The following is a 13,013-nucleotide window of genomic DNA, read 5'->3' on the forward strand; positions in this document are numbered from 1 at the left end:
AATGGAAGGAGAAAAGTATCTTCAACAAATGGTGCTGTCACAACTGGATGATGGTGTGTAGAAGACAGCAGATAGACCCATGTCTATTGCCATGCACAAAACTTGAGTCTAAATGCATGAAAGACCTGAACATGAATCCAGCCACACTGAACCTCTTAGAAGAGAAAGTGGGAGGTACCCTTGAACAAATTGGTAATGCAGAACACTTCTCCTGAACACACCTCCAGTAGCACAGACACTGATATCGATAATTGATAAATGGGACCTTTTCAAACTGAGATGCTTCTGTAAGGTAAAGGACACAGTGGACAAGACCAAACGGAAGCCCACAGACTGGGAAAAGATCTTCACCAACCCTTCATGTGGCAGAGGGCTGATCTCCAAATTATACAAAGAACTCAAGAAACTAGTCAACAAAACACCAAATAACCCTATTAAAAGATGGGGTACAGAACTGAAGAAAGAATTCTCAATAGAGGAAATCAAAAAGGCAAAAAGACACTTAAGAAAGTGTTCAACATGCTTAGCAATCAGGGACATGCAAATCAAAACAACTTTGAGATACCATCTTATTCCTGCCAGAATGGCTAAAATGACAAACACCAATGACAACTCATGATGGAGAGGATGTGGAGAAAAGAGAACACTCCTCACTGTTGGTGGGATTGCAAACTCGTAAAGCCATTTTGGAGATCAGTATGGTGGTTCCTTAGGAAAATGGGAATTAGTTTACCACAGGACCCAGCAATCCCCATCTTAGGCATATACCCAAATGATGCACATGCATGCAACAAAGACTTGTGTTCAACTATATTCATAGCAGCATTATTTGTAATAGTAAGAACCTGGAAGCAACCTAGATGCCCCTCAAATGAAGAATGGATAAAGAAGATGTGGCACATCTACACAATAGAATACTACTCTGCAGAAAAACATAATGAAATCTTGAATTACCCAGGCAAGTGGATGGCACTTGACGAAACAATCCTGAATGAGGTAACACAGACACAAAAAGAGGAACATGGTATGTACTTGCTCTTTTATGGATTTTAGACATAGAGCAAAGGGTCACCAGCCTATAATTCACACCACCAGAGGAACTAGGATACAAGGTGTATTCTAAGAGATTCATATACTGTCCCTCACAGGAGGGGGAAGAGACAAGTCCCTCAGAATACATGGGAAGTGTGGGGGGCAGTGAATGAAGAGAGAAGTAGAAGAAAATGAGGGGGAGGAAAGGAAAACAAGTGTGACCAGGAAGATTAAGCCCGGTTAGGAATAGAAGACAGGAGAGAGAAAGAGAGACAGACAGACAGACAGACAGAGAGAGAGAAAGGGAGGGAGAGAGAGAGAGAGAACTTAAAAGAGGGAGCCAATATTGGTTTGAAGATAAAATTTAACATAAAGAAATGTCTAGAGAACTACAAGACTGCCACCAACTAACAATTTGAGCTTCTGTGGAAAGGCTACCATAAATGCCCTTCCTGGATAGTGAGATCAACAACTAACTTCTCCATGGAGCCCTCATCAAATGCCAGTTGGAAACAGGAGCAAACACCCACACATAAACACTGAGTAGAACTAGAACCCAGATGCAGATGAAGAGGACAACACCAGGAGACAGAAACACATAGAGACAGCTTACCTGAACAAGGAGGAGCTAAGGGCCATCAGACTGATAGCTGGGAAGCCAGCATGGAACTGACTCAGGCCCCCCTGAACATGGGTCTCAGCCAAAAGGACTGAGCAGTCTAAGGAACCTCAGACAATGGAGCCAGGATGTATCCCTTGTGCACAAAAGGACCTTGCTGACACATCCCCCATGTAGGGATACCTGCCTTAAGCTAGAGATAGGAGAGAAGCCCGAGTCCATATTTCACATGACCTGTCAGATCTACATGACCCCAACTGGATGGCATTCCCCTACATAAGGAATTGGGGTGGTGGATGGGAGGGGTGGTTAGGGTAAATGTGAGAGGGCAGAGAGAGTAAAGGGGGGGAGGGAGGGATATGAAACTGGGGTCGACATGTAAAATAATAAATTAAAAAAAATGCTTTGACTCCAAAATTTAAGTTCAAGGACAAGTTACTTGGGACAAGGATTTCTATTTTTCTTTCCACAGAAAATAAAAAGCTGTGGATTCCTTCTAGACTAATGTGGTTTGATCAAGCCAGGCCGCCTGAAACAGAGTACGAGGTGATCCTACATTCAAAACAGCTGGACAAAGCAGCCTTGCAGAATACAGCCAGGATTTCTGCATCTTCTTCGAATCCCCCATGACATCGACCCTTACTAGCAGGAAGTAGTTTGTAAAGAATGACGCAGAAATTCCCAAATATTGTCTATAAATATTTGTTTCATTTAAATGGACTTGGTTATATAAAATAAATAAGAAAAAAAAGAAGAAGTATTGTTGTCCTGACTTTACTGAGTCAGGACAACACCCAAGTGCAAAGCCTCAACCAGGGCAGCACATCCCTCCTCGTGTTCAGAAAGTTAAGGAGACTGAAGAATGGATCACCCAATGCATGTACAAAAAACAAACTCAAAGTTGACCTGTGCTTTAAAAACAGCAGTACAGGCATTCATCATGTGAGTGAAAAGGATAGAAACAGCCATAATTCTAAGAAAATGTGAATGGAAAATTTATGAATCTGCCTTTCCCTGTCTAAATAACACTTTCCTATTATTTTATACTATGTATTTATGTTTTGCTTTGCTTTTTAAGAGAGGCTCTGTCTGTGTATCCCAGCCTTGTCTATAATTCATGATCTCCCTGCTTCAGTCCTTCTAGAACTGGAATCACAGGTGTTCATGGTCAGGAGCAGTCTTTGTGGGGCTGCAATCAGAGCCAGCCAAGCTGCTCCAAGTCCATACCTGAGTGAGGGAGTGTGGACAAGGGAAAGGCTACCTACAGACAATAAAGAAAAGACAGAGAGACAGAATAAAGGTCAAGATGACAGATCAGGCAATACTGAAATGCCAAAAGTTTATTTTTCACCGCTCTTATATACCTTAACCAAAAACGGGAACACAGTATCATGTATATGGAACAAACAAACTTTTCTTCCTCCCTTATTCTAAGGGTCCAGTAACCACACCTTTGCTCCAAACATCTTGTTCCCTAGCCTTGAGGTCAGGAGTAGCCACACCTCAGATTCAGATCTGTTGTTATTTAGACTAAGACAGACAAACTTCCTACTTTAGCCACACCTTTGACCTTTAGGTGGTAAGACTTCCTGAGACAGCTTTGAACTCTCTGTTCTAGTGCCAAGATGGGCACAAGTGCACCCCACAGTGTACCCCATGTCCAGCCAAACTCCATTTTATTCATTGTCAGCTATGTTCTCACTTGGAATTCCTCTCCCTCACAATTTCTCTCTCTCTCACTCTGTTTTTTTTTTTTTTTTTTTTTTTTTTTTTTGTTCGAGACAGGGTGTGTCTGTGTAGCCCTGGCTGTCCTTGTACTGAGACAGCCACCTGCCTCTGCCTTCCAAGCTCTGGTATACTTCCTGCCTGTCAAGCAGTTGATTTACAAGTACACGTAGATTCATACACACATATGTGTTTGTACAATTTATTTTAGTCTCATTAACCTTTCTAAGCCATGAGGAATATAGTTATTTCTTTTTATGAACATCATAATAATGACTTTGTGTCATGCCAAAAGGACACGGCAGGGGTTTATATCTTCACATCCTAAGCTTAATCTTCAGTGTTCTCTCTCCCCTCTAATAGTATTCCAGTGCTTGCTTCCTCTTCCTGGAATATCTCTTTTCTGCTCAAGTACCAAAGCCTTAGTTATGTGAAACTGCGCCTAGGAAGCTTCTTATATGATGAAGGGTGAACAGCCAGGCCAAGGAGTGTAGCAGTAGTTATTCATGCAGGCAGTGGCCAAGACAAACTAAAGGCCTTGGATGCACCTCTTCTAGTTCTGAGCATCACTAGCTTCCCTTGGGAGAAAACACACTCATCCTGATATCTATTCTGGTCTAGAGACTGAGATTCACACTCTGTGTCTCGATTGCTTTTGTGTACTCTGAGTCAATTCCCTGGAAGTTGTGTTGTGACTCTGTTGTGACAGGAATCCCTGATTCAGCTTCCATTTTCCGACCCTCTTTTCTTTTATCTGTTCCAATTTCGTGTCTCTCATCTAGGCTTCCTATGAAGCCTTCCTGATGTCTCCTATGAAGTCTACTTCAGGCCTCACTCACTCCTTCCCTTTCTTTGTTGTGTTCAGCAGCTTTTAGCCACCAGGGGTCTTTGTTGTTTAAATTTCTGCTGTAAAAAACCCTTGTACCCAGGAAACAACATAGGCACTGTGCACACACAGACTTGCCCCAGGGAAATCGATGTGCAGCCATCACAATCCACTTTGGAGCCTTCTGTGATGTCATGGAGCAGCTTTGTCCTCTGGAGCTGGTGTGGGGAGGCCACGATGCTACAGAGTGCTGGTGATAGTGACAAAGCAGAGGAAGATCCTGTGTCCTCAGAAGAGTCCACAGGGTTCAAGTCCATCCACTCTCTGCTAGAGGAGGAGGAAGAAGAGGAGGAGCCACCCCAGATCCTTCTGTATCACGAACCACGATCATTTGAAGTAGGAATGCTGGTCTGGCTTAAATACCAAATATACCCATTCTGGCCAGTCGTGGTGAAGAGGAGAGACAAGAAAGCCAGTGTTCTCTTCATTGAGGGCAACATGAACCCCAAGGGCAGAGGGGGATAGCCAGCCAGGACAGTGGCGGCCATTTAGGAAGGTGCTGCCAGACAGCTCCAGGGCCGCACAGGACAGAGCCAACCAGAAGCTAGTGGAGTACATTGTGAAGGCCAAGGGTGCAGAGAGCCACCTGCGGGCTATCCTGCATAGCCAGCCGCAAGCCCTCACGCTGGCTGAAGACATTCCTGAGCTCTTGCCAGTACATGACATGTGGGGAGACATACCTGGAGGATGAGGCACAGCTGGATGAAGTGGTGGAGTACCTGCAGGGCATCTGCTGAGACATTGATGGTGAGGTCCCCGCACACGGCAGTGGAGACCGCCTTCGCTTCATCCTGGATGTGCTGCTGTCCGAGGCAATCATCTGTGCCATCTCTGCAGTGGAGTCAGTGGATTATAAGACAGCCTAGCAGAAGTACATCTATGGCCCAACACTTAGCTACCGGGAAAAGGAAATCTTTGACAATGCACTCCTGGAGGAGAGGAACCGTCGCCATCGCTGATGCTGCCCCCCAGCCAGTGAGGCTTCCATCGCCTGCCAGAGGGCCCTGTGAGAATGTACTAGAAGCAAGAGGCCCAGGAGATGTTTACTTTGAACTGTGGGCCCTGTGTCATCAGTATTATGTCTCTGGGATCAAATGTCATTGACACACCAGAAGCCTGCTGGCAGCTACGGACAGCCACTTTCTGGAAGTTTTTGTGCGTGTATGCACGTGTATGTTTGATTTTTTGTTTGTTTTTTATTGGGGCGGCGAAGTGTCCTCCTCAGTGGGGGGTGCAGTCTGTTTCTCCTGCTCATTACAGTTGCTGTCTCCCCCTGGCTGCAACAGTTCCCTTGTTGGTCAGGATAAAGGAATACAGGAGGCAAGCTGTCATGGAGAAGACTCTGGGGAGAGTGCAGACTAGGAAGGCGTAATTGCACCTGAAATGTTGGAGGTAATGGCTGTAGGGAGGTTTAAGGACATTTTTGTTTGAGTGTTTGTTTTTAGTTTTTCATGACAGGGTTTCTATGTTTAACAGCCCTGCCTGACCTGAAACTCACTCTTACTCCTGATGGCCTCTAACTCAAAGATCTACCTGCCTCTGCCTGCTGAGTGCTCATATTAAAGGCATCTGCCACAACCCTCCCTTATTAATTTTCAAGCAATGGACACATATGGCCCTGGCTGTCCTAGAATTCATTCACAATATTACTAGTCACATTGTGTAAAGATAACAGGAGTTTACATCTATTTCAACTACGAAGCTCTTTTTTTTTACCTCGTGTAAGGATAAAAGACAAAAAGTGATCCTCATGGCTGTAGATCTGGGACCCAAGGGCCTATCCCAGCCTGCTCAGGTTGCCTGGGTTGTGTCAAGACACTGCCCTTAAATTCTGATGAATGTTGTTTTAACTTGGATAGTGGGTGACATAAAGCAGTGGTTTATAAAATAGTGAGCACTATGCAACCTTTCAAAGCAAAAAGGAATTCTCAGAGGAACTTGGGCAAATAGCACCACATCCTTGTATAAGAAACATAGGCTATGTAGAACATTGGGTGATCATTATGGCCATTTTGATGTTAAGCAGTAAGGCACATAGGATTTCCAGTTTGAGGCCATCGTGATAACATCAGCATAGACACTAAATGTGTTTTGATTACAAATGCCTGTACCTTATTTAGCATCTATCAGAGTGTGTTTGAGAAAGTGCCCATAATATGTGAACCCAATAATGTACACAATACCTCTGTTTTTGAGACAGAGTCTCCCTATCTATGTAAGCCGTCTACCTGGGAACTGGCTATGTTCATCAATTGGCTACAATATCACAAAGATCCACCTGCCTCTATCTCATGAGTGATGGGATTAAAACATTTTAGAAGGTTACTTGACAAAAATGATACATATTTATGGCATTTTGAAATTTACATATTATGAATGGTAAAATCAGGCTAATTAATCCAATAAAGTCATAATATTGTTTTTGTGGTGAGACATTTAAAATTTCAGTGATTCTTTCAAGTATATGATATTACTTTATTTACTATGTCATACATTAGATTATTATATGTAAACATTTGGTTTCCTTTAAAAAGTTAATTAGACAATAGTGGCCTAGGGGTGTATCTCAGTGAATGAACACATATACATCCAGGCTTGAGTTTTATTTCAGATCTGCGGGGAGTGGGGTTTGGGGTAGACAACAGAAAGTATGGGTGTCATTTCATGGGGTGTAGAATCAAAAGTAGCATGAGATCTGTGGTTTCTGCGACACAGACAAAAGTCTGCCTCTTTCAGGTTATTAGTATCTCTCATTTTAAAAGAATTATCTTTACTTTATAAGTAGCTTTTCTTTCTGTTTTCTGAGTCCATGTTTTTCAGCTGTCCTGGAACTCACTTTGTAGACTGGCAGGTCTGGACCGCACAGAGATCATCTTGCCTTTCTACCTAGTCTTGGGAATATAGGTATGTGCTACCATGCCTGGCCTTATTCTATAGTGTTTTGAATGCATCTAGGTATGTGCATTGTGTATGTATGTGTACCTGGTTTCTGAAGAGGCCATAAGAGGGAAACAGATTCTTTGGAACTGGACTTACATAGATGGTTGTAAGGGTTTATGTGCTTAATGTGTTATTGAACCCTGATCCTCAATAAGAATAGCAGGTGCTCTTAGCTGCTGAGCCATCTTTCCCGCCCAGTTATTAGGAATCTTTTAATGAACCCCTTTCAAATACCTATCATAGTTTTGGGTAACAGTCAGTGTATCCTGTTATTCTCAGAGTACAGTGGGGTGGTAGTTCCCACAGAGAGACAGTCCTTAATAAAATATTTGCTTAGTAGGAAGGAAGTGCCCCCCCCACTTTATAATCTTCAGAAAACAGTATATGAAGAGAGATATATATTAGAATTTTTGTGATTATTATTTATGATAGCAAAGTACTCAGAATGGTATTTGACATGGATGGACTGAGCAAAGGAAGTACGTACTGATTTGTTTGGTAAATTAAATATATCATATGGGTGATAGAGTGCACACCTATAATCCTGGCACTCAGACAGCTGGGCAAAGAGGACAAAGCATTTGAGGCTCTCTTAGCATACACAGTGAGGCCACATCTGGAAAAGTCAATGAAAGTTTTGTAAATATCTGATTTCTAGGCATGGCTTAGGAGAATTACCTCACAGATGAGTACATATAATCTTTGTTTTTAAAAATGATTTTAAACACCTTGTGTGTGTGTGTTTGTGTGTGTGTGTGTGTGTGTGTGTGTGTGTGTGTGTGTTTGTGTCCCAAGCTTGGCTCTGGTTCCCTGCATCTGGTTCTATCAGGAACATGAGGAAGGCTTTGTGATGACAATTTGAGTAGTCATGAATGTCATTATAGGGGAAGGCCAGTTCAGGCATCCTCTCCACTATTGTTAGGAGTCTTAGATACACAGGTATTTGAAAATCAGGTCTCTACTCAGCTTACTTCCTTTTTTTCCTTCTGATTTTATTTATTTTTATTTCCGTGCATTGGCAAGATAATAAAAGAAAGTCAATAAATAAATGGACTCTTCATTCTCTATTTGACCTTATAAAATATCAATGCCAAATGTGTCAGAGGTCAATGTGAAACATACACTTAAAATGTAGGTTCCTGTTGTAGCATAGGCTTGAATGTTTAGGAAAAGACCTGAATGGAGGAAAATACCAGCCACTCCAGGAATCCCGGCAGTAGTTGACAAATGGTCTCTCATGAAAGAAAAGAATTCATTGGCAGCAAATGAAGGAGTTACCTGAGAGTATTTTGTAAAGAAATGGTTAAAATCTTTGCTATTGACACCTCAATTAGATGATTTAATACCTGGATTATTTGCAATTACATAAAATATGTAAATCATGAGAAAGAAATCAACAGACTTACTAAAGGAATAAGAAAAAAGACAGGCCTCACAGATGTACTGTCAATGGACAATCAGTTGAGGAGGCATCAGGGAAATACGTGGTGAGCCTGCAGTAGGTGCCATCCACAGCCATTGAGAAATAAGTGGGAAAGAGAGCTGAGGGAGTTTTCAGAAGGAAATGCTATACTTATACTCTGCTGGGAGGTATGGGATGGTTTGCAGCCTGGTTGGATATAAGTATGGGGATCCTCCAGAGCCAAAACCTATCCTAAAACATGGTTCATGTACAGCTTGCCAAAGAACTCAGTATTTATTGAACAGGTAGTTGCCCATCAATGCTGATGGCATCACTGTGTGCAGAACATTATTTAAACCAAGCATGGTGTCCAAAAGCATCGTCAAAGATGAAGCTCAGTGATGTACTGAGAATGTGAAGTCTTTTCAGCCTTATATAAAAAGCAGTTCTGTTGTTTTTAGTATGCAGATCCAAATGGGGCTCGATGAGGTGGCTCGGCAGATGAGGACACTTGTTCTTCTTGCAGTTCCCAGGATGAATACAGAGTATCTCATGTTGACTTTCAAACTCAGTGAAATCTAGATTCCTGAGATCTGGTGCCCTCTTCTGTCTCCTTTGGGCACTCCACACAGGAAATCATAAAATGAATTAAAACATGAAATGGATGATTTCAAACTGGATACAACTTGAGGTAAACATATTAATCAACTTAAACCCATTTCAAAAAGATAGTCACCCATGGGTATGTTCACTTCACAAAGAGTGCTTGACTGTATATACCTGAAATCCTGTATTTCATGCATTTGCAGGAATTGCTCTGTCCCAGACCAGCATTGATTAAAGGGCTGGGGTGCGAGTTTCAAAGTCGTAAAAATTGTGAAGCAAGCACGATTGTGATCACTATACATAATAAACTCTGAGAAGCATACCATGTTCAGTAACTAATATAATGACAATAAAAGACAAGGAGAATAATTCTATCAACACTGCATAATATCGATCAGTTATCATATCCATATCCTTCTCCGTTTGAAGGGAAATGTGCAGTTAGAGATGTGCACTTGGCAGCATTCTGTCGCTTCTGTGGGACCCACCTCTTCATGGCCTCCCTCTCTGACCTCTGGCACCTGTGGTGGGCTGAGGGGGAGTGGCCGTGGAATATAACTTTCCTTTATGGAATTGGTTGGCAGCTGAAGTCTAGCTGCAGATATTGCATTTCATGTTTGGGAGGTGATGAGGCCTTGTTTCTGGCAACAGAGACAAGCTCCTTTGGAAATACAGTATGAGATGATGCTGGGCAAGGCCTATTGCAAAAATGGATGTGGTTAGTTATTTTAGATGGTGTGGCACTGGTGGCAGTCAGAACAGCTGTCTTGTCAGAGGCCATCAAAGACATGCTGGTAGGAGCTTGTTGGAACAGTTTGAGTGTGGTAAACTGCATTGACTGGGAATGTGGCCTCAAAGGGTAAGCTTCAGTGGGCATGCTGGAAACCTGGGGTGATGTTTTCAGGAAATAGCTCTGGCTTGATGTTTGTCCAGGTTTGGAAAGCTGGAGGTACTTACTTGGCCTTCCCAGGAAGGGGCAGCTCATCCAGGAATGGAGATGGACAATCACTGTGAGCACTGCTCTCTGCTGTGTAAGCATTTACCCAGGTTTGAGCAGGCCCTCGGCCATCAAGTGTCTCATAGAGCAGGGATGTGATGGCAGGTCCTGTCCTGGGATCTTTATTCCTGCAGAAGTTTATCAGAGCCTGGGAGGAGTAGATGCCAGTTTTCTTCTCACTCTTTTTCCCATGGGTAAATGACCTGCACTGCCTCCAGCTTATATATGCCAGGATGTGTTTGAGGCTTTTTAAATCTGTCCTGGCTGGGGCCCAGGTGGATGTGTCTTCCCAAATGTGGCATAACTTGTGTTTTATATATATATTTTAAAGTTTCAGTCTTCTGGTCTTGTCTAGTGTTGAAGGTGGGGTGTTGAAGTCTGCAACTATGAGTGTGTGAGTTTTTTTATGTCATCTTTGAGTTTTGTAGTGTTTCTTTTTCCAATGCAGGTACTTTTATTTGGGGCATAAATACATATTGACAATTGAGACTTATACTCATGGATTTCTCCTATGATGAATATGAAATGAAGCAACTTTTTGAAGTGACCAAGACCATGTTTCCTTCTTGCTTTTCACTTTGCTACTCAACTCCCCTGCCAGAGCGTAGTGGGAAATGTTGATACTTTCATGGAAGATAATTTAAGAATTCCCTGAATTAAGCAGGGTCTTGGTGGCACACTCCATTAATCCCAGCACTCCAGAGGGAAATGCTTGCAGATCTTTGTGAGTTCAAGTCCAACCTGGTCTACAAAGCACGTTCCAGGATAGGCTCCAAAGTACTACAGAGAAACCCTGTCTAAAACATCAAAGAAACAAAAAATACTTAGACTGTCTCTAAAACTGTAAGCAAGCACCCAGTCAAATCCTTCCTGGCAGAACAGATGTTTTGGTCATGGTAGCTTTTACAACAGTAAAACAGTAATTAAGACACTCACCAAGTATATCATCTGTGCATAGAAATGTGTTAATGTTGTTCTTTTGTGGTGATATCTTGTTTACACAAATAAAGTCTGTTTGTGAGTCAGATATAGATGCAAATGCTGAGAGATCAGAAAGAAGGAGCAAGCCACAGTTCATGTTATCTCCTAAGCATCTCAGGAAAGGACAAAACAATGTCCTGTTTTTTCCCTGCTTATACCCTGTTTCTGCCTACCTACATTAGTTCCTGTCTGTCTGGGCAGTACTGCAGACCAGTATTGTTAACTACTGGCAAAGTCCATTCTCAGAACCTCAGAAGGACTTTGTGTAAGAAAGATATCAGCACATCAGTTAAAATGAGAAAATCCTGTGTCAATGATTAATGACTGTATTAATGACCACTTGTAACAAACTTGTGACACTGTTCCTGAATTAAGTGTCTTAATAACAGAAACTGTCAAGTCTGGGTTGTGTGCTTTCACCTGCCCAGATTGCAGCCCTGTAAGGATGCTGTAATCTTCCTGCAAGTATTCCCTCTGTCCCTTTAACACATGGCTTCTGGGATAGCCATTGGCTTAATGACATCATCCTCCCTCAGCCAATCAGCACTAGATAGTGTTATGAGGTTACCTTGGAAATAACTGACCAGATGTTCCTCACTGCTGAGCATCTTTGATCGCACCCAGATGTGGACTTTTTTTTTACTGCGAAACGCAACAACCAGAGTACTCATCAATTTATCCAGATCCTACACCTTTTAGAAACCAAGAACCTGTTCTTTCATCCCTTAATCCATATCTACTCCTTTTCTTTGTTGTTCCTGACTTGAATATGTCAGGAAGGAAAAAAAAATTAATGGTTTCATTTTTTTTTAATGGACAGCTCCCTAAACTGGGAAGTATCAAACAATGTGGGATGAAGGGGAAAATGGTGAACATTAGGATGATGGCGTTAAATGTAGTCTTGGATATGCCATTTCCTAGGGGTGACAATTCCTAGGGGAGATTTCTCCATCCTGTCACTAAATGTGTCTTTACTTTCCTTGGTGAGATAGCAGGCTTGAAGGGCTCTCTGAGGTATTGTGTCTTAAGAGTATGAAAGAAGGAAACCAGACTATTCCTGGGACTGATTCAGCTGGAGCACAGAGAGAGCTGGGTATGTAGACAGGTCAAGTAAGGGCCATGATTCTTCCCTGCACTAATTTTGTCTCATGAGAATTATCATATTAATACTGTGGAACAGTGTTGTTAGGATATCAGTGGAAATGTCTGCAATATCTTCCACACCTCCATGAGCAGGGTTGCCTGGCCACCCAGGCTGGATAGGCAGCTATGTCTTACTCATGGACCAGAAGGCAATTTTCTCGGGCCTGGGCTATTACAGTTAGGCCTATTACTTGATGGGAGTGATTGGTCTGTGATTCATGTCTAGAACACAGAAGCAATAGTGTTTCCTGTTGTGACTCTCAGAACAAACTCTTGAAAAGTAGTGTCAGTTCCAGGACTGGTTTTTTTTTGGTGTGTTCCCTGAGCACTTGGGAGCTGAGGTACCTGTGCCCCCACTAGCAAAGCTCTGTCCAATTTTAAAGGAAACTTTCTTCATGTTAAAATTCTTTTTAATTTCTCAACTGATAATATTTTTATTGATGATGTTGGAAGTGTTTTTTGTAAACCATCCAGTCACACTAGCTTACTTCTCCTCCCATGTTTTCCCTCCAAAATTTTTGACCATTCCAAAGTACAAATGAAAAAGACTATAGTAAGTCTATGTTTTCTTGACCGTATCTTCCCTGGAGCATGGTCAAAGTCTCACTGGCCCACCTCTTAAATATAACTGAGCCCTCCTCCACCGCCAGTATTCCTGCTTTCTGCCTGAGCCATCAAGTGT

At 42.3% G+C, this 13,013-nt stretch overlaps 1 pseudogene; it reads left to right on the forward strand.

Annotated features, from left to right (window-relative positions):
- The first annotated feature begins 4,391 nt into the window (after window positions 1-4,391).
- On the forward strand, window positions 4,392-5,225 carry LOC127217744 (PWWP domain-containing DNA repair factor 3A-like; annotated as a pseudogene).
- The last annotated feature ends 7,788 nt before the right edge of the window (window positions 5,226-13,013 follow it).

The sequence above is a fragment of the Phodopus roborovskii genome, unplaced genomic scaffold (assembly GCF_943737965.1).
Source record: "Phodopus roborovskii unplaced genomic scaffold, PHOROB, whole genome shotgun sequence".
NCBI lineage: Eukaryota > Metazoa > Chordata > Mammalia > Rodentia > Cricetidae > Phodopus > Phodopus roborovskii.